Source organism: Mesocricetus auratus, unplaced genomic scaffold, assembly GCF_017639785.1.
Source record: "Mesocricetus auratus isolate SY011 unplaced genomic scaffold, BCM_Maur_2.0 Super-Scaffold_100013, whole genome shotgun sequence".
Taxonomy (NCBI): Eukaryota; Metazoa; Chordata; class Mammalia; order Rodentia; family Cricetidae; genus Mesocricetus; species Mesocricetus auratus.
The window spans coordinates 5,584,715-5,604,413 of NW_024429196.1; the positions used below are offsets into that span (position 1 = coordinate 5,584,715).

Below are 19,699 nucleotides of genomic sequence, written 5' to 3' on the forward strand. Positions count from 1 at the left end.
ACCGCGCCGCCTAGGACTTTTGCGTCAAGTGCGTTCCCCGGGTTTCGCCGGGTTGTGGCGACCCTCAGGAGGCCAGAAGGGTAAGAGCTCGCGGGGCTGAGAGTCCACACCCCGGAGAGCACGGGTCGCTCCGAGGGCGCCCCGACTCGCGAGCGGTGGGAGGCCGGTTGCTGCTCGCCGCAGGCTGAAGCCTCGCGCTCCCTGCCGCAGGCAACCCGCTCTCCCAGGACGCTCGCGCGCGCCCGACGGCAAGGGACCAGTCTGGCCAGGAGGCGCGCCAATGGGCGTGGGCGGAGCGCTCGAGGCGGGGCCTGTCCTGTTGGCCAATGGGCGTGGGCGGAGCTCCAGGGGCGGGGGCTACCGGGTACTGCCCAATGAAAGGGGCTGGAGCGCTCGGGGTGGGGCCTGCCGGAGCACCGGCCAATAGGCGGGGACGGAGCGCGTGGGGGCGGTGCCGGGGCGGGCGGCGGCGGCGGGAGCCGGCTGCAGACGGAGCCGGGCGGCCGAGGACGCAGCGCGGCGCCTGGCGACAGCTCGAGCCGCGGGCGCAGCGGCCGCGCGGGGAGCGCGCCCATGGGTAGCGCGGGACGGCGGCGGGCGGCGAGGCCCCGGCTTCTGCGCGCCGGCCCTAGCGGGGCCCAGAGGACTGCCGCTCCGAGGTGCGTGTCGGGGGGTGCAGGGTGCGTCCGCTGGTGCGGGTCGCGGGGACCGGACCTGCCCGGCTGCGCCCAACTTGCGGGCCGCTCCCCCGGGGCTCCCGCTCCTTTGTACGCTTGGGCTCGCGTCTTCGCGGGTGAGGACCGCGGTCCGGGGAGCTACCCAGCAGCGCCGGCTTATTCATTTCAGCCTGGTCGCAGAACCCAGAGAATCAATTTCGGCTTATCCTCCCGAGAGCGAGAGCCGAGGACAACTTGGCGTTACCTCTCGGGGAGACGTTTATCGTCATTAACCGGCTCCGGGTACCTTAATTCAGCTCGGCCAACGCCAACAGTAGTGAACCGACAGCAAGTGCGTCTTAACGAATTGGGGCTCGGCGGTACCTGATTTTGGTCAAAACAGGTCTTAGGCGCTTTGGATTTTGCTTAGAGTTGACTTGGTCTGGACAAGGATGGCTTTAAGAAAGAAGAATAAACAGCGAGAGAAAAAGGCAAAGCGAAAAACACCCCCAAACCCAAGTCATTCACAGAAAACCGGGCATCTTGGTTATTTTCATTGGTTTTCCCAGTAACTTCAAAATAGTCCCAGAAATGTTCCTTTTGTCTGAGGTTTCACTTCTAAACTTTAACACTAGATGGCTTTCTTATGACAGGCATTTAGTCCACTGGCCTCTTGAGTTTCCTGCGTCTGCAGTCTAGGCTGGGATTTATTTATTCATTTATTTATTTGTTTATTTATCGTCTTACAAATTGGAATGAAAGGGAAGAAAGTATCCCAAACTGCTGCTTTGTTTGAAATGTGCTATTCCCCTTAAGGCTTAAGCCAGTTATTTTTGCAAATACGGAAAAGTGAGCTTTGATGTCTACCACCTAAAAGGTGAATATGAGCAAGCTGCCCCTCAGCTGCGCTCTGCATCGTGTTTTGAATTTTTTGGAGAACGGAGAGTCCTAGGGTGGGTTTGGTGATTACACTTGGCGTAGATTTTCGCTGCCCGGGTTTAGTTTGGAGGCTTTGGGAACAGGCAGAGATGGGATCTGTGGTGGAAAAGCTGTCTTGAGTTTGGGGCTCATGCAGGGCTGTTCATGCCTAAGGGTTGACCAGCAGCGTTTGAGGAAGATCTGTAGTCCAGTGCGTCTGCCTGAGTCATACCGACGGTTGTGTCAGAGACCTCTGCGTTTCCTTCTCCCCTGATGAGGTCTACTTCATTTTTGACAGAGCACAGCTTTTTAATGACTCGTACAGTTGCCTCTAGTTAACTGCTGGTCCAACACATTTTTACATTCTGGGTTAAGTGCCTTTTTTTTTTTTTTTTTTTTTTTTGGAATTAAACCTAGAGGCTTGGGTGTGCTAAACAAGCCTCTACCACTGAGCTACATTCCCAGTCCCACTTACTATTATCTTAAAATAGTCATCGATTTATTGCTATTATTTTGGAAGAGTCTCACTGAGCTACCTAGGCTGACCTCACACAGTAGCTCAAACAGGCTTTGAATTTGTGGTCCTCCTGCCTCACGAGTGACTTAAATGACAGGTGTGCCCTGCCACGCCCCACTTCTTGTTCAGTGTTTTTACTCTACAAGCAACATGACAGCTAGCCCCCAGTCTTGCCCAGATAGGCAGGCTTATTAACTGAAGAAATTTGAATTTGGCTTTATAGTGTGTCTTGCTTGGCTTAAAATATGACAAGTTAAATTTGTATGTTCTAAATTAGAATGTATTCTTAAATAGCGGAAGGGGGGGATCCCCGACTGAGTAGACATCTGGGAAGTGGGGAACATAATGAAACCCACAGGAACGGCTTTCCTCGATACCCACGTGCTACCTATAGATGGGGTGAAGAGAACTTGCATAAGAAGCCCTGTAGACATTTGCTCCAGAGGGTGAAGAGAGCAACACTGGATCCAGTTAGGGTGTGGGGGGGTGGAGCTTCCGCTTGGGAGTGCAGGCCTGGGAATTGTACTGTCTGGCTTGAGCGTACAATTTTTCAGAACATGATTTTGATATTGTAAAATGCTAGACTTCTGTAAAGAGCATTTTTTTTCTCTGTAACTTTTAGCCTCATGAGTGGGATTATCATCTTGGTCAAAGCTATGGAATATACATTTGGAAGGGGCATCCACCCCCGTACCCCACCCCCACCCCACCACTAGTATGACTTTGGAAGGTCCTTTTTCTGTAGCTTGGGGAATCTTCTTTACCTGAGACAAAAGGTACAGTCGAAAACCTATTTCTGAAACTGAGGAATTGTTAGTACAAATGACAGTTATCTGGTAATTGAAAACTGGCTTGACAATGCAGTGCATGGGCCTAGCCTCGGAATTGTGCTTCCATTTACATGCATCTGCCCCTTACCCCTTGCCCCAGCAATGTTGTGAAACCCAGCTTTGGGGAGCCCTGAATTGTCTCTCTGAACTTCTGGTCTCTGTGTGGTGGTAGTTTCAGATTACAAATCTTTACAAGGACACAATGAGTTTTAAGAAAACTTGGATTATGCTTGTTAGCTTGGATGAAATATGAAGTCAAGCCCTAAAAAATGCACAAGAACCGTGGTCTAGATTTTCTTCTTGTACCCATGTAGGCTTTCTTTTTTGGGTGATTAGGAGGAAGGGTGGAACGCTTGAAGGCTGTTCTTTGTAGTTCTCTAGGAGAGTTTGGATAAAGTAGAGCACAATTCCTTTTGACTCCAAAACTATAGGTTTCTCTCTCTCTTTTTACTGTGTGTGTGTGTGTGTGTGTGTGTGTGTGTGTGTGTGTGTGTGTGTGTGTGTGGTGTCAGAGGACAACTCCTAGAAGTCGATTCTCTTCCATCACATGGGTTCCTGGGATTGAACTCAGGCTTGGCAGCAAGTGCCTTTGCCCACTGAGCCATCTTGCCAGCCCCCCCTTTTTTATTGTTTAAAATACATGTATTAGAGCAATAAAAATGTCTGGCCAGGATGGTTTATATTTCCCATGATTATGAGCCCTTCTAGATTCCGTGTATTGTAAGTTTGTGTATAGTGAACCTCCTTATATGGATTTATAGTTGCTAGGTTTACCTTTGAAATCAATGACTTAGAAATTGCTTTTCTATGCCAATTGCATTTAGCTTTTACCCTTTATAAGGAGAGGTAACCATGCAATTGGAATTCAAATGCCTTCCGACTTCAAGGGTAAAATTAGATTGATCGTCTCTGAACCTGACGAATAAGCTTTCCCCAAGAGTGGCAAGTGGTCTAGAGGTTTAGATCTGATGTTGCAGGGCTTTTCTTCCTGCTAGAGTTCCTTTGGAGTGAACTGTTCCTTGAGACCTGTTTCCTGTGCAGTAGCATTGAGTAGAAAACTGAGTAATAGAAAGGAAGACAGACTGTGAGCTGAGTATAATTGTCATGTCAGCCAGCATCTCTATGCCAGAAAGAACTTTTAGCACTGTTACCACTGATCCATAAAAGTTAGAAAATAAAGCCAATCCACATGTGGTACACTCTGATAATTTCAGTACTAGGAATCAGAGGCAGGAAGATCAGGAATTCAAAGCCATCCTCAGCTACATAATGAATTCAAGGGCAGCCTGGGCTACATGGGACCCTGTCTCACAAAATCAACACAAAAGGGCCTGGAGAGATGTCTCAGCAGTTAAGAGCACTGGCTGTTCTTCCAGAGAACCCAGGTTCCATTTCCAGCACCCCCATAACAGCTCACAACTTGTGTATATCCAAGATCTACATCCTCACATAGACATACATGCAGGCAAAATACCAGTACACAAAAATACATGGACAATAGGGAAGCAAGATAGGTAGGAGGACTAAGAGTCAAGGAGAATTCTGGGAAATGTAGTCAAGAGTAGAGAGTAGCCATGTGATCCCGGGAAGAAAGGACGCATGAGGTTGGTGTCCTTGGTAAGATAAGACCTTGTAGAACTATATATTGGTAGTTATAGGTTAATGATTAAGTCAGAGCTAGCCATTAAGAAACCATAGCAAACAGCTAACAGCTTCATAATTAATATAGTGTCTCGTGTGTTATTTGGGGGCTGAGACAGCGGTGGGACCCAGGCAGCTGGTGGGAAGAATACACATTACAATTATCAGTGCATTTAATCAAGATAAGGTGGGCCTGGGTATGGTGGCTCTTACCTGTGATCTCGGCATTAGGGAGGCTGATGCAGGAGGATTGTTGGGAAATTGAGGACAGTCTAGACTACAAAGTTGGGACCCCATCTCAAAAGAGAAGAAGAAAGTAACACCAAAAAGAGATGTGTATCAGGGAAGAATCATATATATCCCCCCACCCCCACGTGTGTTATCAAAGTTACCTCACACCTGCTCATTCACCCACACACACCTTTTCCTTTCTCTTAGAACAGTGACAATGTCATCAAGAGGAGCGTTTAGAGGGCACAGTCCACTTTATCTAGATTTTTTGGGTGCAGATCCTTCCATACAGTTTTTGACTGCACTGGGAACTGAACCTGAGGCCTTGACACAAACCAGACATGTCTCCTGCTGAATTACATCCCCAGGCAGCCTCCATATGACTTCCAAAGGGTGTCTTCCAGAGTCACCCAGAGGGGCCCGGGAAAGGGGAGTAGAACACTACTTTTGATGGTTTCAAATCAAATTCAATTCAATTAAATCTGGGCCTACTACTGTCCTGGAGCCCTAGAGCCCTTACACATGTGCGGGCTCTTGTTCCGTAACACACACTGCTGTTCTGTTTCCTTGTAATTAGCTCTCATAATACAGTTGGAATTTGGTTCTGTTAACACTTTTGCCATTCCTCTCAAAGAAGTGCCACCGGGGTCCAGCGGGGTAAAGATACCTGCCACTAAGTCTGAACTCCTGAGTTTGAACTCCTGCCTGAGTGGGACCCATGTGGTGGAAGGAGAGAACCAAGTCCTGAAAGTTGTCCTCTGACCTTCACACATGCAACACAGCATGCCCTGTCCTCTCCACTAAATGAAGACGTTAAGAAGAAAATGTGCCGTCTGCACTTTTAAGACAGTTTCTGTACCTCTTCCTGTGTCACTGGTGGGATTGTCTGGTTGCCTGGGCACCCAGTGTGTGAGCCTTAGCCACAGGGGCTCCCTTTTTTTTACAGCCAAGCAGTGGTACCGGTGGGAGTGCTTGGTTTCTTGTAACTGGCTGTGTCGCTCCCCCTTCCCACAGGTTATTGTGAAAGATGGCACCTAACTTGCTTTGCGAGTTCTGCTGACCAAGTTACTCTAAGTCAGAAGTGAGTCTGTGTCAGTGTGTCCCTGGTTAGACCTGCTTTGCATATAGTGAGTGATTAGGAAATGTATACTTAATGACTGGCTGACTAGTTCTGAGATGTTAGGGGACCCCAGGGCTTTCCAAGGACTCCAACAGAAAGTGCAGGGAAATCACCGAGTAGTGCTGGACATCTTCTCTTGGTCTCAGTTTTGCGTGATCTTGTTTCCATTGCTTTTAGACAGCGAGAGCTAGAGCCACAGTATTTCCCTGGTGTTTTCATCATCATCTTGTTAATTATTTCATTATTGTTATTAGTGCATGTGTTAGTTACGCTTACTGCTGCTATGACAAAAGCAGCTTGAGGAAGGGAGGGCTTATTTGGACTCACAGTGCATGTATAACCCATCTTGGTGGGAAGGCAGTACGGAACCCCAGCCATGGATGGTGCCGTTCACATTCAGGGTGACTCTGAAGACTCATTTAGGTTAACCCCAATCCAGAAACTCACAAACATGCTCAGAGGCTTGTTTCTAGGGTGACAAGTTCTGGGTCCCATTGACAATATTAACCATTACAGCCAATATGTCTGTCTTGTGCAGTTTTCCTGTGTACACTCGTCCCTCCCACTCTGCATGTTTGACACCTCCTCTGAGAAACGTCCTCTTTTATTTGTGGTGGTCAAGAAATGAGAAGTGCAAAGTAGGTGAACTAGTTAGTGTTCTATTGCTAAGACCAAACACCTGACATAAAGCAGGAAGAATTCTTTGTGCTCATGGTTCCGGAGGTGTCAGCTGTCATGGCAGGGAAGGCGTAGCCAGCATCTCACCTCATGGTAGGCAGGAAGCAAAGATCAGAGGAGGAGCCAATAGTGAGCAGACTCTGTCCTGTTTCCTATTCCATCCCAGCCCTAAGCATGGGATAGTGACACCCACATTCATCGTAGGTCTTCTTACTCGGTTATGCACTGGAAATGCCCTCACAGATACACCTCAGTGTGTACTTCATCAGTTAGGTGATTCTAAGTGTGGGCAGATTGACATTGTGTATTCAGTTATTCTTTTTCTGTTGGGTGATTTTGAGACAGGATCTCCTGGGCTAGCCTTGATTTCAAGTCTTCCTGCCTCAGTGCTGGGGTCACAGGTGTGCTGGGGTCACAGGTGTGCTGGGGTCACAGGTGTGCTGGGGTCACAGCTACTTCTCCTAAGTTAAAAGACCAGAGTGAAGGACCAGGCTTTGACATTGCGACTGGCAAGTGAGGGCTCTTGGGCATGTAAAACATCAAGTACCCTCAGTGTTTTGTTGTGCAAGTTTCCAGACTTCCAAGAGGTGTGGAGAGCCTAGTACCCATGTTGTCAGCACAATGCCTGCCTTCTCTGCTCTGGGGCGTGTTTTGAATTTGGTTCTTGTGGAACTGTGGGATTCATGTGGTTTTGGAATAGCTCTGGGCTGTATTCCTCTTTGTGTTGAAATGTCTAATAGGGGATTTTAGGAATTACAGTTTTGGTCATTCATGGGGGGGGCACTACTGTTACAAGTGTCTAATGTCTTAATCCAATGAACAATAACTGTTTTGTAGAAGGGTCTGCATGCTCTTTTCACTATACAGTCAGCTCTCTGAATGTCCATGTGTGTTTCACATGCATGTATACATGTGTCTGTGTGTACACACATATGCTGCTGGGCATGGTAGGTCTTGCCTTTAACCCCAGCAAAGAGGGGGGCAGAAGCTGGTGGATTTCTATGAGTTCAAGGCCATCCTGGTCTACATGGCAAGTTTCAGGCTAGCCAGGGCTATATAGTGAAACCCTGTCTCAAAAACTAAAATAAAATACATGCATACTTGTGTGTATTATGTCTTAGATCTGCATATGTACACATGTGCTTTATCATAAGATGTCCTGAACATCATAAAATACAAGCAAAAGTATGAATTTTAAAAAAGTTATTCTTACAAGTTAGTAGAAGTGAAAATACTGTGTCTCATACCCCAGGGACTCCGTTGCCACCCTTAGAAATGTGTGGCTCCAGTTTTGGAGCCAGCTGCTCCCCATTCTCCCCCATTTAATGCTCTATGATGTGTAAACAAGTTTCCAAGGGTCCAGGGCTAACCCACTCTTCGGGCTCTGTGTTTACTGTATCTTTGTCTTTCCTGGGTGGGGGTCTTTCTCCTGTGTCCCTGGAACTATTTGTGGGTGACTTGGTTGGGTATGGTGATGGAGATGCTGGCCTGCTGGAGATGTTCTTGGTTTAGCTTGGTTGTAGAGAAATCCTCACCGTTACAGCCACTTCCTGCATAGAATTGGGAGGGGATATGACTGTCAATTGCCTGTTCTGAAGTGCCTGAGAAAGTCAGACGCATACTGTCTCTGTGTGATGGGATGGGTCTGTGCTTCCCTGTTGCTATGATTCAAATGTGAAATGTCCCCCATAGGCTCATGTTTGAATACTTAGTCCCCAGATGCTTTTTGTCCTTTTGAGAAGTTGCAGAAACTTTAGGAATTGGGACTTGTGGCAGTTTGCATGAAAATGGCCTCCATAGACTCATAGGGAGTGGCATTATTAGGTGTGTCTTGTTGGAGGAAGTGTGTCATTTGAGGTTTCAGATGCTCAAGCCAGGCCCAGTGGCACTCTCTCTTCCTGCTGCCTGCCAGCCCAGATGTAAAACTTTTGGCTCCTTCAACACCATGTCTGCTTGTGTATCATCATGCTTTCTGCCATGATGACAATGGACTAAACCTCTGAACTATAAGCCAGCCCCAATTAAATGTTTTCCTTTATAAAGGTTGCCATGGTCATGGTGTCACTTCACAGCAATAGAAACCCTAACTAAGACAGGGCCTGACTGGAAGAAGTGGGTTACTGTGAGTAAGCCTTATGGCTTATGACCATGGTAATAACCACATGAATCCCATGGTTCCACAGGACCCAAACTCAAAAAACTTCCCAGAGCACAGAGAAGGCAGACATTGTGCTGCTAATATAGGCACCAGGTCCTCCACACCTCTCAGAAATCTGTGTAAACCTGCACAACAGATCACTGGATAATAATATGATGTAGTAATCATATGCATAATTATGCATATGATGCCCAAGAGCCCTAATTTTCCATGGTAACAATGTCAGTTCATGGCTGTGGTTCCAGCCTAAGTTCCTGTCTCCTGATCCCACAGAGATGTGAGCAAGTTGCTGTATGCTCCTACTGCCATGATGAACTATATCCTGAAACTGTGAGCCAAAATAAGCCCTTCCTTCCCTAAGTTGCTTCTTACCAGGCATTTGGCTATAGGAGTAAGTACAGGGAGCCCCTCACCAGCCCTTAGACTGCAGAAGGGCTGTGGATAGAGGAAGATGACTTCCAGCTAAGTACTGTGCTCTCACATTGCCCTCCTTAGCAGGGTGTATATCCAGCCGGCACCCTGAGCATTATTTTTATACACCTGCATTTTGTCTCCACTCCCTAAAGCATCTTTTTCCTGTGGGCAGGGACGTACCTGCTGTGTTCCCCATGGTTCAGATGTTTTTACCACACTAATGGCTCCTGGCCATCATTAGTTAAATGACTACAGTTGTGAGTTTGGAAGTGAAGGAACTTTCTGAGTCTTGATTTTTGTTTAAATATGTTGTGGATTCCACTGTGACTCACCGTGAGTGGCCATTTGCAGTTCCTGCATCTTACCCAGGTTCATAGGAAGTAGCTGGTACTGAAGATCCTGCAGAGGGATCAGCAGGGCTCCACAGGTCCAGAGAGACTGCTGACACTGTGCCTAGAGTACTGAGGTTTTGAGGAGATGGCACACTTTCCATGGCTTGTGGTCTGCCCTTCCTTGTGTCAGTTTGGTACCCTAGGGTGGGCCCAGCCCTGTTGGAGGCTGAAGGGGAAAGTTGAGTTCTCTTGGAAGCCTTGGCTTGGGCTACTTGATACAGATTACTGGGGGGAAATGAATTCTGAGGCGCTAGCACTCTGTTGTCTCTCTCAATCCTGAAAGTGCCTACTAAAGAGGGGTTGTTTGATAATTTGGTCTGCAGATTATAGGGCGTACCCTTTCTTGCTTATGTGTTTATAATTCAAGACTAACAAAGTCAATTGGAATGTATGACTTAAATATGACAGGCACTACAAAACTACAGTTTTTGCTTTTATGTGAGACAAGGGCACATATAGCCCAGGCTGGTCTTGAACTCATTTTCTGCAGCCTCCAACTTCTGATCCTCCTGCCTCCATCTCCTGCATGTTAAGATTACAGACATGCTCCACCACACCTGGTTCATGCAGAGCTGGGGATGGAACCCAAGGCTTCCTGCATGTGAGGCCAGCACTCCACCACTGAGCTAACTCCCCAGCCTTGCAACTCCTGTTCTAACCTCACCGAATAGGACTCTCACATTTCATGTCCTAGCAGAGCAGTGGTTGCTGTTTTGTGTGGAATCTTAGAATCATGGTTCTGTCTCCATACTCTGAGCAGAGCTGGCTAAGGGATCAGCCATCACAAAGAGTGGGGACATCCAATTGGTTACCATATTTTATTTGAGGGCCATTCTAAGACTTTCCCTATGAATCATGGGTCTGTTTTCTATTTTAAAAGTTCTGATTGGTAGGAATGAAGGGGACTCTTGTGCTTGACATATAAAGAGAATGAAGAGCTGGGAGATTCAGTCCAGAACCTATGCAGGTTTCAAAAGCTGGTGTGTGAACTTTTCGTGTCTTTTCTTTCTTGCATCTGCCTTATGTGGGAGCTTTTTAAATATATAACTTTAAAAAACTCTGTGTGTGTATGTATACAGACATGTGCATCTGTACATGCCCATGTGTGCACATGCCTTTGGAGGCCAGAGAACACCCGCCGGTGGTGCCCATTCACCTTGAGTTTTTAGAGACAGGATCTCTCATTGGCTTGGGACTTGCTGATTCAGCCAGGCTGGCTGGCCAGGAAGCCCCCAGGGACTCACTTGTCTCCAGCTCTTGGATCATAAGCATGCACCTCCATGCAAGGCTTATTTTATGTGTGTTTGGGGGTTCCAACTCAGGTCCTCATGCTTGCATGGCAAGCTCTTTATCAACTGAGCTGTGTCTTCAGCTCCTACATGGGAATTTAGTGAGTCCAGTGGGATTTGTTTCCTGTTCCAGACACAGTGGCTTAATGAGAAGTGTGCTTTTTTTCTGGATCCTAAGAGTTTTTAATGTTTCAAACCTGGGTCTGTTGGATCCAGCTGTGGCGCTCTGTCCTGTCCTGTCCTGTCCTGTTCACTGTAGCTGCCTCGGGGCAAGACAGATCTCTCAGTACATCACGGGAAGAGGGGTGAACGGAAGGGAAGAAAGGAGGAAGGGAGGGAGGGGTAAGGAAAGGTAGGGGCATGGGAGTGTGGTGGAGGCAGCTAGCTTACTGTCCCAGAGAGTGGGGTGCAGAGGGTGGAGGTGCCTTTCTTAGGGGTGGATGTTGGGATCCCTGTTAGGTAGCATCCCAGCTTGGGAGTTGTTGATCGTTCAGTGGCCATTTCTTTAGCTCTGAAAATCTCTGCCAAGATAAAAGAAGTATAAGAGGGAAACAGTTTTTGTTTCTCATTTCTACTTTGCTACATTTGCATAATCTTTGTTGAAGCCAGCTGAATGTGAAGCCCTAAATAAATTCCAGGCATTTAAATATTTAAAAGGATTCATCCACAGTTCTCTACTCACCCAAAGAATAAACGCTTTCAACAAAGAAAATAACACCCTCGCAGATGCAGCCCGGATAGACTGTGTCCACCTTGTCACTGAATTAGAAAACGTTAACAGCCAAGCTTGCCTTTGACGGGTTCTGAAACTGGCTGTGTGCCAAAATATTGTTTCCCTGTTGGAGAAAGCTGTGGGTGTGTTTCAGGCTGGCAGCTGGCCAGCCAGGGGCTCTGACGCAATCACCCGGTCCCCGTAACTACTTTGCTACTAATTTTAGGGCAGTTAAATCTAGCCAATGTCTGGTGGCTGCTGTGCGTCTGGTTCAGTGGCACTTTCTAAATCCATCCTTTAGCTTGGCAACAGAGCTCCTGGTTCTTCCTAGAATAAGCCTGGGGCCCAGGGGATGTTGAGTCAGTGAGGGAGGAGTGAGACTGGCAGGTGGGGAGAGGCTGGGCTCAGGTCTCATCTTGCTGTGTAATAGATGGAAAGACACTGATCCCTCGCACTCGCACAGGCTGAGGAGGGGGTGGGGCACACCAAGGCTCCACCTTCTTGCAGCAACAGCCCTAGGGCTACTTGTTTCCTTGTCTCTGATCTCTGCCAGCCTCACGATGATAAATACTGAACCTGCCCATCCTTTCTGGAAAATATAAAACTAGAAAAATAACTTAAAAAATTATAAAGTATCTGCAGCTGTTTGGAGCATAGTAGGGAAGAGAGAACTAGAGTTTCATGCTGTGTATGTTTGCATGAGTGCATGTGAAGGCCAGAGGTCAACATTCAGTGTTGCCCTCAGTCTCTACATTGTTTTCAGCTGTGCTGGCTGGCCAGCGCGCTTGCTTCAGGGATCCTTTTGTCTCCAGGACTGGGGTTACAAACGTGCCACATGGGTGTGGGGATGGAGAGGTTCCCTTGTCCTGCCTCACTAGATGATGGGGCAGACTTAGTGACTTCCTATGGGAGGCCTTAGTCTCTCCATCGAGCAGATGTAAGGAAGGGGAAGCAGAGGGAGTGGTAGAAGAGGAGGGAGGGGGAATTGGGATTGGAATGTAAAACATAAATTAATAAAAATAATTATACTAAAGTCAAAACAAAACAAAACAAAAACGTGTGCTACCATGCCCAGATTTCTTACCTAGATTCTGGGGATTGAACTCAGGTCTTCATGTTCGAACTGCAGGCACTTTACCAAATGAACCATCTCCCCAGCTCTTACAGTACAGTTTCAGTGATGATGTGGGGCTATAGGCCACAGGTTTGCTTACAAGTCTGGCCTTTTAGTATTGACAGAGCAAGTGAATGATTGATTGCCAGGCTAGCTGGGAACCCCGGAGTTCCTGACCTCTGCAGGCAGAGCCCTTGACTCCAGCCTCCTCCTACAACCCTCTCTCCTCTATTAGAGTCAGTCTTAGATCTCAAAGAAACTGATGGGTGCTTTTTCAATGGAACTTCCCTATCTGACTAGTTCAGAGCAGTGTGATGGTTTGAATCTGCAAATGTTCCTTGGTGGTTCATGTGTTGGTGGCTTGATCCCCAGCTGATGGGCTATGGAGAGATGATTGGATCATGAGGATGTTAGCTTCATCATCATTAATTAGTTATTGCTACATTAATTAGTTATAGCTGTTAGGATGTGGGGCCTGGTTGGAAGAAAGCTGATCTTCAGTTCAAGATTATATCTTGTCCCTGACCCTTTCCTGCTACCATGAGATGAGCAACCCCCAAACTCCCAGTTATACTCTGCCTTGGCACAGGTCCAGAGCCATGGACCCAGCCCAGAGATGGCCCAGAACCCTGAAACCTTGCACCAAAATAAACACACTCTTCTTCAAAAGCATTGTCACGGGCTTTTGTCACTGAAAGGATGGTGTAAGCACAAAATCTTGTTCTGATGGCCTGTGTCAGGGGGACTAGGGAGTGAGTCCTGTGTTCTGGATATTGAGAGGGTGGTGGGTCTGGAGCTGAGCTTGGAAATGGTTAGGATTTGAGGGTTCTCCAAGTGTGGTGCTTACCATTTAGCTCAGGTGGGCCTTGACCTCACGATAGCCTTCCCAGTTCATCCTCATGAGTACCGGAATCACGGGCATGTACCACCATGCCAGCTCCGACTCTATTTTTAACCGTATTTCAACGTAAGCTCTAAGTGTGGAGCCGGTGTTCTTCATCACTGAGCATTTCCACTTGTAGTTCGCATACAAGTTCAGAACTTACCTGTTACCTGAGGTGCGAACAAAATGCAGAACTCTTAAGTGTATTGTTCATCCTGTGAGTTTTGACAGACGTGTTATCCTTTGTAACCCCACACTTCAGTTAGGGTGTGAAGTGTACCAACTACCCTGAAACTTCTGCCCCTTACTAGACAGCTTGCCCCACACCCACCCTAGTTTCTAGTTTTCTGCTGTGAGGTTTGACGTGTTCTTCAAAAGATATAAATAGCTATTTAGTTGCAAGGTTCGAACTCTTCAGCTGTGTATGGATATATTACTGTATTTACTTTAAATCTGTGTTTAAATGTATCACCCTCTACACGTGTGCTCTCCCCATGGGCTTGGGGATCATCCTCAGTGGCCTATGATGCCCAGAGCAGTTTCCTCCCTGGTTTCTTAGACACATTTCTACTCCCCCTTCCCTGCCAAGGAGTGACTTCCTGTCCTGTCCAGCCAATCTTCCTGCCTGGTGTCTTTCCACGGTGCACTCCGAGGGTCAGGTATGCTGCCTCCACGTGCTGCCATCTGGGCAGGGCTGGCAGGGGCTCCTGACTTTACTTTTGGAAGATAGGTCAGCAGAGCTCAGCTGTTCAGCTGTGTGTGCTGTTTGGAAAACTTTAGAGAAAAGAAGACATGGGTGTGTCCTTGTAAAGCTGAGGACTCATTTTTAGTTCAAACATGACAGTTGCTCCAACTCCCTGGATTCGGTTTGATGATGTAATCTATGGAGGAAACAAACCACCTAAACCGGGAATACCAGATTTTCAAATCTGCTGTGCTGAGGTGATACTGGCTAATGCAATAAAATCCCTATGGAATTACAAATGACTTTCTAGACCTAATGAGCTGCCCCTTTGTCACACCCTTAGTCACTGAAGCTTTGGGTGACCAGGCTTCTCCAGCCGTAAATAGAACTAGCTTCTACCTAATGGTTGACAATAACATGTTTGTTGCCGGTGTGTGTGTGACTCTTGCATGGGGCCAGGTTGGCTATGGTAGCCAGCCATTCAAGTGTAGTTCCTGACAGCCAAGAAGCCTTTCTTTCTTATGTGATAGCCTAGTTCTGCACAGATGACACTCTGTACCCAGGCTCCTGCCATCTTCTTCTGTGGTCCATAGTCAGGCTTGCTGAGGAGGAAAGGTCCCTCTCACTCTGCCCTCATTCTTTCTATGACCTTCCCTGACCTCAGGGGAAACTGGGAGCTGTTGTTAGTGTCATCACTAGCTTATGTCTAGCTCTGTGGAGTTGACATCAGGTTTCATGACATCTTGTCTAATGCTGCTGCTCGTGAGTAAGGCTTCCCTGAAACCCGCCTTCATAGCGGATGACTCCTGGGAAGGTCATGTGATCTGGGAGAAAGCAAAGGAAGTGCAGTTGCTGGTCCTGGGCCTCTGGTTGCTACGCCTTCACCCCACACTGTAGAATATGTGTGTCTGTGGCTGTGGTGCCCAAGGTCAGCTGCTTTCTCACCAGAGCTTCAGTTTCTGCACCTGTGAATGGGGGACATTTTTTGTTCACCATGCAGCATTGCTGACAGGCATCTCTCAGACACATGCCTGCCTTTGCTATTTGCAGTGGGCTCCCCTGGACCAGGCAAGAATTTGGAGGCTTGGCCCTTGGTGGTAGGAGGCAGATTAGTGTTGCTGTTGAGATTCTTCCATTGTAGGAATAGAAGGCTTTTTAATAATATGCTTCCTAGTCCAGTTTTTAAAATCTTTGATATTGAAGGCGTTGCTACCTTGTGCAGTTTAATTCCATGTGGAGGAAGGCTGGGTAAAATCCAGTATGAATATGAATGAGGGCAGACTCTAACTGAGGAAGTGGTGTTACTGGGGGGCTTGGATTAGAGGATGTAATGAAAGACCTGGGTTCCTGTTTAAAATCCAGACTCATAATAGAAGGCTTAAGGGATATTCCATGAATAGAATAATAGTGATTGCTTACTCAGGGGCCAGAGGGGCTCTTGGAACAGGGACCTTTGGAATGACAGTAGGGCTTTGGGGCTTGCATGTCATTCAGAGGTGTCTCATGGGTGTTTAGGGGCTCTGTCCCACTCACAGGAGAGGTCCTCAGTGGGCCTATTGGCTGCTATCCCCTTAAAATACCCTTTCCAGGTGCCAGTTCAGACTCATTGAAATGACTGCTTTGGGGTTTGTGGGACACAGAATCTACCATTGATGGAGGGTTGGGGTCAGTATACATGGGCTAGTAATAACATGACCAGCATTCCTGAACCTGGGTTAGTTTTCCTGTGTATCCCAAGGATGTGCAGACCATCCATGAAAATATTTTTTTGTTGTTGTTGTTAATTTGAGATAGCCTCATGAGTTCAGCATATTCTGATCTTCACTTCTGGGTTTCCTGCCTGTCTCTGTCTCCTGAGTGCTAGGATTACAAGTGTGCACTTCAAGACCTGGTTTTATGCAGTGCTGAGGATCAGATCCAGAACCTCACACATTCCCTGTAAGCACTGTACAGATGGAGCAACATCCCCAGTCTGGCAGTAGCCTTGTGTGCTGTCTGTTAAGACTGTATCCAGCCTTGGGCTACAGTTATCCTTCTCTCTGAAGATAGAAACATTTATGTTCCTGAGTGAAACTTGGTGGGTTGTACAGGGCAGTTTAGCTGATTAGAAGGGGGTGGGCCCTTGACTGAAATCACACTTGAACTATTCATAGGATGAAATGGGCTTGGTGGTAGGAGGGGCATCCTGGCCTTTTGGTCTGCAAGTTGAGAGTGTGTGTGTGTGTGTGTGTGTGTGTGTGTGTGTGTGTGTGTGTGTGTGTGTGTGTTCGGTCCACACCCACTTTGGGCTAAGCGTTGACTGGTGGAAGATTTGCCTTTCCTCACCATTGTCTGCTGCTCAGGTGTATTACAGTAGTGCTGAGTTTGTTCCTTTTTTCCAGGAATTGAGCTGGGAGGACTTGGGGACTCTCCCAAGGACTGGAGTGGAGCTGCTCAGGGCTGCTGAGGCAGAGGAATGAATGAACAGAGAGGTTCCTTGAGCTTTTCATTTATTTGACTTGGGGCAGTGGCTGTGGCTAAGCAGCTGCAGATGGCATTTGCTGCCATAATTTGGAAGTTTGTATATATGTGTTCTTGTGTGCAGCATTATGGGCTTGTATGTGTATGTTCCTGTGTGTGTGGAGGCCAGAGGCCAATCCTGGGAGTGGCTCCTCAGGTATTGTTCACCTTTTCTTGAGACATGTTCTCTTATTTTCCTGGAGTGCTGATTCAGTTAGACAGGCTGGCCAGTGAGTCACAGGGATCTGCCAGTCTCTGTCTCCCCAGCTCCTGAACTACAACCACAAACCACCATGCTGGGTGTTTTCATGTAGCTTCTGGGGAATCTGAACTCAGGTCCTTGTGTTTGTGAGGAAAACAATCACTTTGCCATCAAAGTCATCTCCTAGCTCCAGTTTGGTGTTGTGTTTTGTTTTGTTTTCTCCCCATGTCTTTTTGTTTGTAGGGAACAGAGGAACGGCTAGGAACTTAATGGTGATGTGGAGCCTGAGGACACTGTCACTGTCTTAACTGAAATATGCTACTTGTGTGTAACCTAGAACACTGACCTGGGGACTCTAGGTGTCTGAAGGGTGTGTTTTGACTGTCCACTAGTGGACAGACATCCATACTGGTCTGTGTCCTTGTATCTTGCTGTCCCATTAGCTAGACTCCCTTACCTTTTTCAAGAAGCATGCAGCAGAGCCTGCTGGGGACACTGAGATGAAATGGCTTGTTGGCCAGTGGTGTGACTGACCATGAGTAGAAGGGGATTCTTGGCAGCAGAGTGAAGGTTTCTCAGAGTTCCTGTCTTTGTGGAGGAGTGAGGAGGAGGTGCCAGAGAAATTGCAGATCCTGGCAACCCTGGAAGAAGTGGTTTTTACATAGTACCCTCCCACTAAATGATCTTTCTGTTATTGTTGGATTCAGAAGAAAGGCCTGCTGGGCCACACCTCTGGTTCTGTGGACATTCCTACATTTCTGTGTTGTAGATTCTTCTCCGCCTAAGGCTCAGGTGCCGGGTGTGTCCAGCCAATTTACAGAGGACCTGAAGGAACATAGCTTGGGCTCTCTAAATTCGGATGAGCTAATTAGCCCAGGCTGACCTCAAACTCATTATGTTGCCAAGGAAGGATGACTTTGACTCCTGAACCCCATGCCTCAACCTCCCAAGTGCTAGCATGTGCCATCGCGCCCAGTGTTTGCCATTGGAGGGTGGAGGAGCTTTGTGGTTGGTCTCTGTGAATAGAGAATCACCCTGTGCACCCAGGATGCAGCGTAGATCTGTGTGGATGGAGCGATTACTTCTGAGTGCCTCTGGCAAATCCCCTTCACTCTGTGGCCTATATTCTGACCCTGCCCTGGGTTCTCCTGAGATGAGCTTACAGAGAGAGACAGATGTAGACGGGGCACTTCCTCCCTGCTGCAAGCGCTGCATGCAGCTGCCCCCGGTTGCTGTGGGGCCAGGTGCTTGGGATTGTCTGCATGGCTGATGTCTAGGTGAACTGTGTGTGCACTTCCCTACTTCTTTAGAGGCTGTGAAGGGATCTGGGAAACAGACAAGTGCTTCACTGTTTATCAAGTCCTCTGACTTTCTGCTGTGCTCTTTCTTTAAAAGCCAAGGCATTCAGGGAGAGGAGTCTCCTTCCTCACATCCCTCAGCGGGTCTTTGCTCCCTTGTTAGACTCTGGGAGCTGATGTGTCCAGCCCAGTGCTGGCCCTGCACCTGGCAGGGGTTACTGTGACTTCCTCCAGATCAGTCCTCCCACATCACACAGAGCAGTGCCCCACCCCCACCCCACCCCCACCCAGCAAAGGATTGATGTTTTCTTCCACCCCTCACAGATCAGGGCTTCTGAGAATAGAATAAATATTGCTTATCAAGAACACACAGACAGGGTTGGTGAGGTGGCTCAGCAGGTAAAAGCCCTTGTGCACAGGCCTGGTGACCTGAATCACCAGAGCTCACATAAAAGTGGGAGAAGAGAACCAACTCCACACATGTGCCACGGCACACGTCACATAATAAGTAAAAATTAAAATAACAAAACCCACAGTGATACAAAATGACTGGCTTTAACAGATGCCATTTCAATCGATGGAATCACAGTAACCCTAAGGGGGAAAACTATTGACAAATTGCACTTAACATAGGATGAGTCTTGTAACTTTGCTTCTTTGCGGTTATAACCAAACAAAAGAGTGCAGAGATCCATCTCCCAGTCAAATGCTGCTAACCACACATTTGAACAAGCACCACATAGGTATGTAGAGATCATGATGTGATAAGCTTCTTGCATCTGCTTGCTGATTAATTGGGGTTGGATCTGTACACTGTTGGCAAGAAATGGTATATATCTAAATAGGTCTCATAGACTCTGTCCTAAAGGCATATTGATGAAAATGGAGCAGGAATTGATTAATTGATGTTTTTGGTTTTTGTTGTTGTTGTTGTTGTTTTTTTTTTTTGAAACAGGGACTTGCTGTGTAGCCCAGGCTGACCTTGAACTTGTTATCCTATTGCCTCTGCCTCCTAAGTACAACTAGCATTCCAAGTGAGCATTGTTGTACTGAGTTGGAAAGGAGATTTTGAGATAACTTCAAGAAAGTTCAGTGAAGTCATTTTGAACTTTTACTTCCAAAGTAAAACACAGAATATTGGATCCCAGGGTTTCTCCTTGACTTCTTCTTGGGCTAAGGTTTCCACTCTGTCTGCAGGTCCTCAGTTAATTTGTTCTTTGAACACCCTGGCTTCCAAAATCTTCATGCTTTTGTATTCAGTTGCCAACTATAAAATCTCACAGTCACCCTGGCTTTATAATCTTAGCTACTTGCCATTCCAGTTTTGCAAGATGGAGCTTGGTCTTGGGTAGTTTCAGGGGAGTGATTATCTGAGATTACTTCGCAGAGGAGCAGTGTTAAAGCCTGGAACATTACAGCAGAAGAGGTGACTTTCTTTAAAGAGAGGGGGGGATGTGGGTGG

General features: G+C 47.4%; 1 protein-coding gene across 2 annotated transcripts in view; it reads left to right on the top strand.

Annotated features, from left to right (window-relative positions):
- Positions 1–553: 553 nt before the first annotated feature.
- Sipa1l2 (signal induced proliferation associated 1 like 2) overlaps positions 554–19,699 on the top strand; it is a 162,481-nt gene continuing 143,335 nt past the window's right edge. The window contains exon 1 of one of the 2 annotated variants that reach the window (XM_005064689.4): positions 554–659. The gene's annotated coding sequence lies outside the window, so the exon portion shown is untranslated. The remainder of the gene's footprint in view (positions 660–19,699) is intronic. The other variant, XM_013121863.2, reaches the window with a different exon arrangement.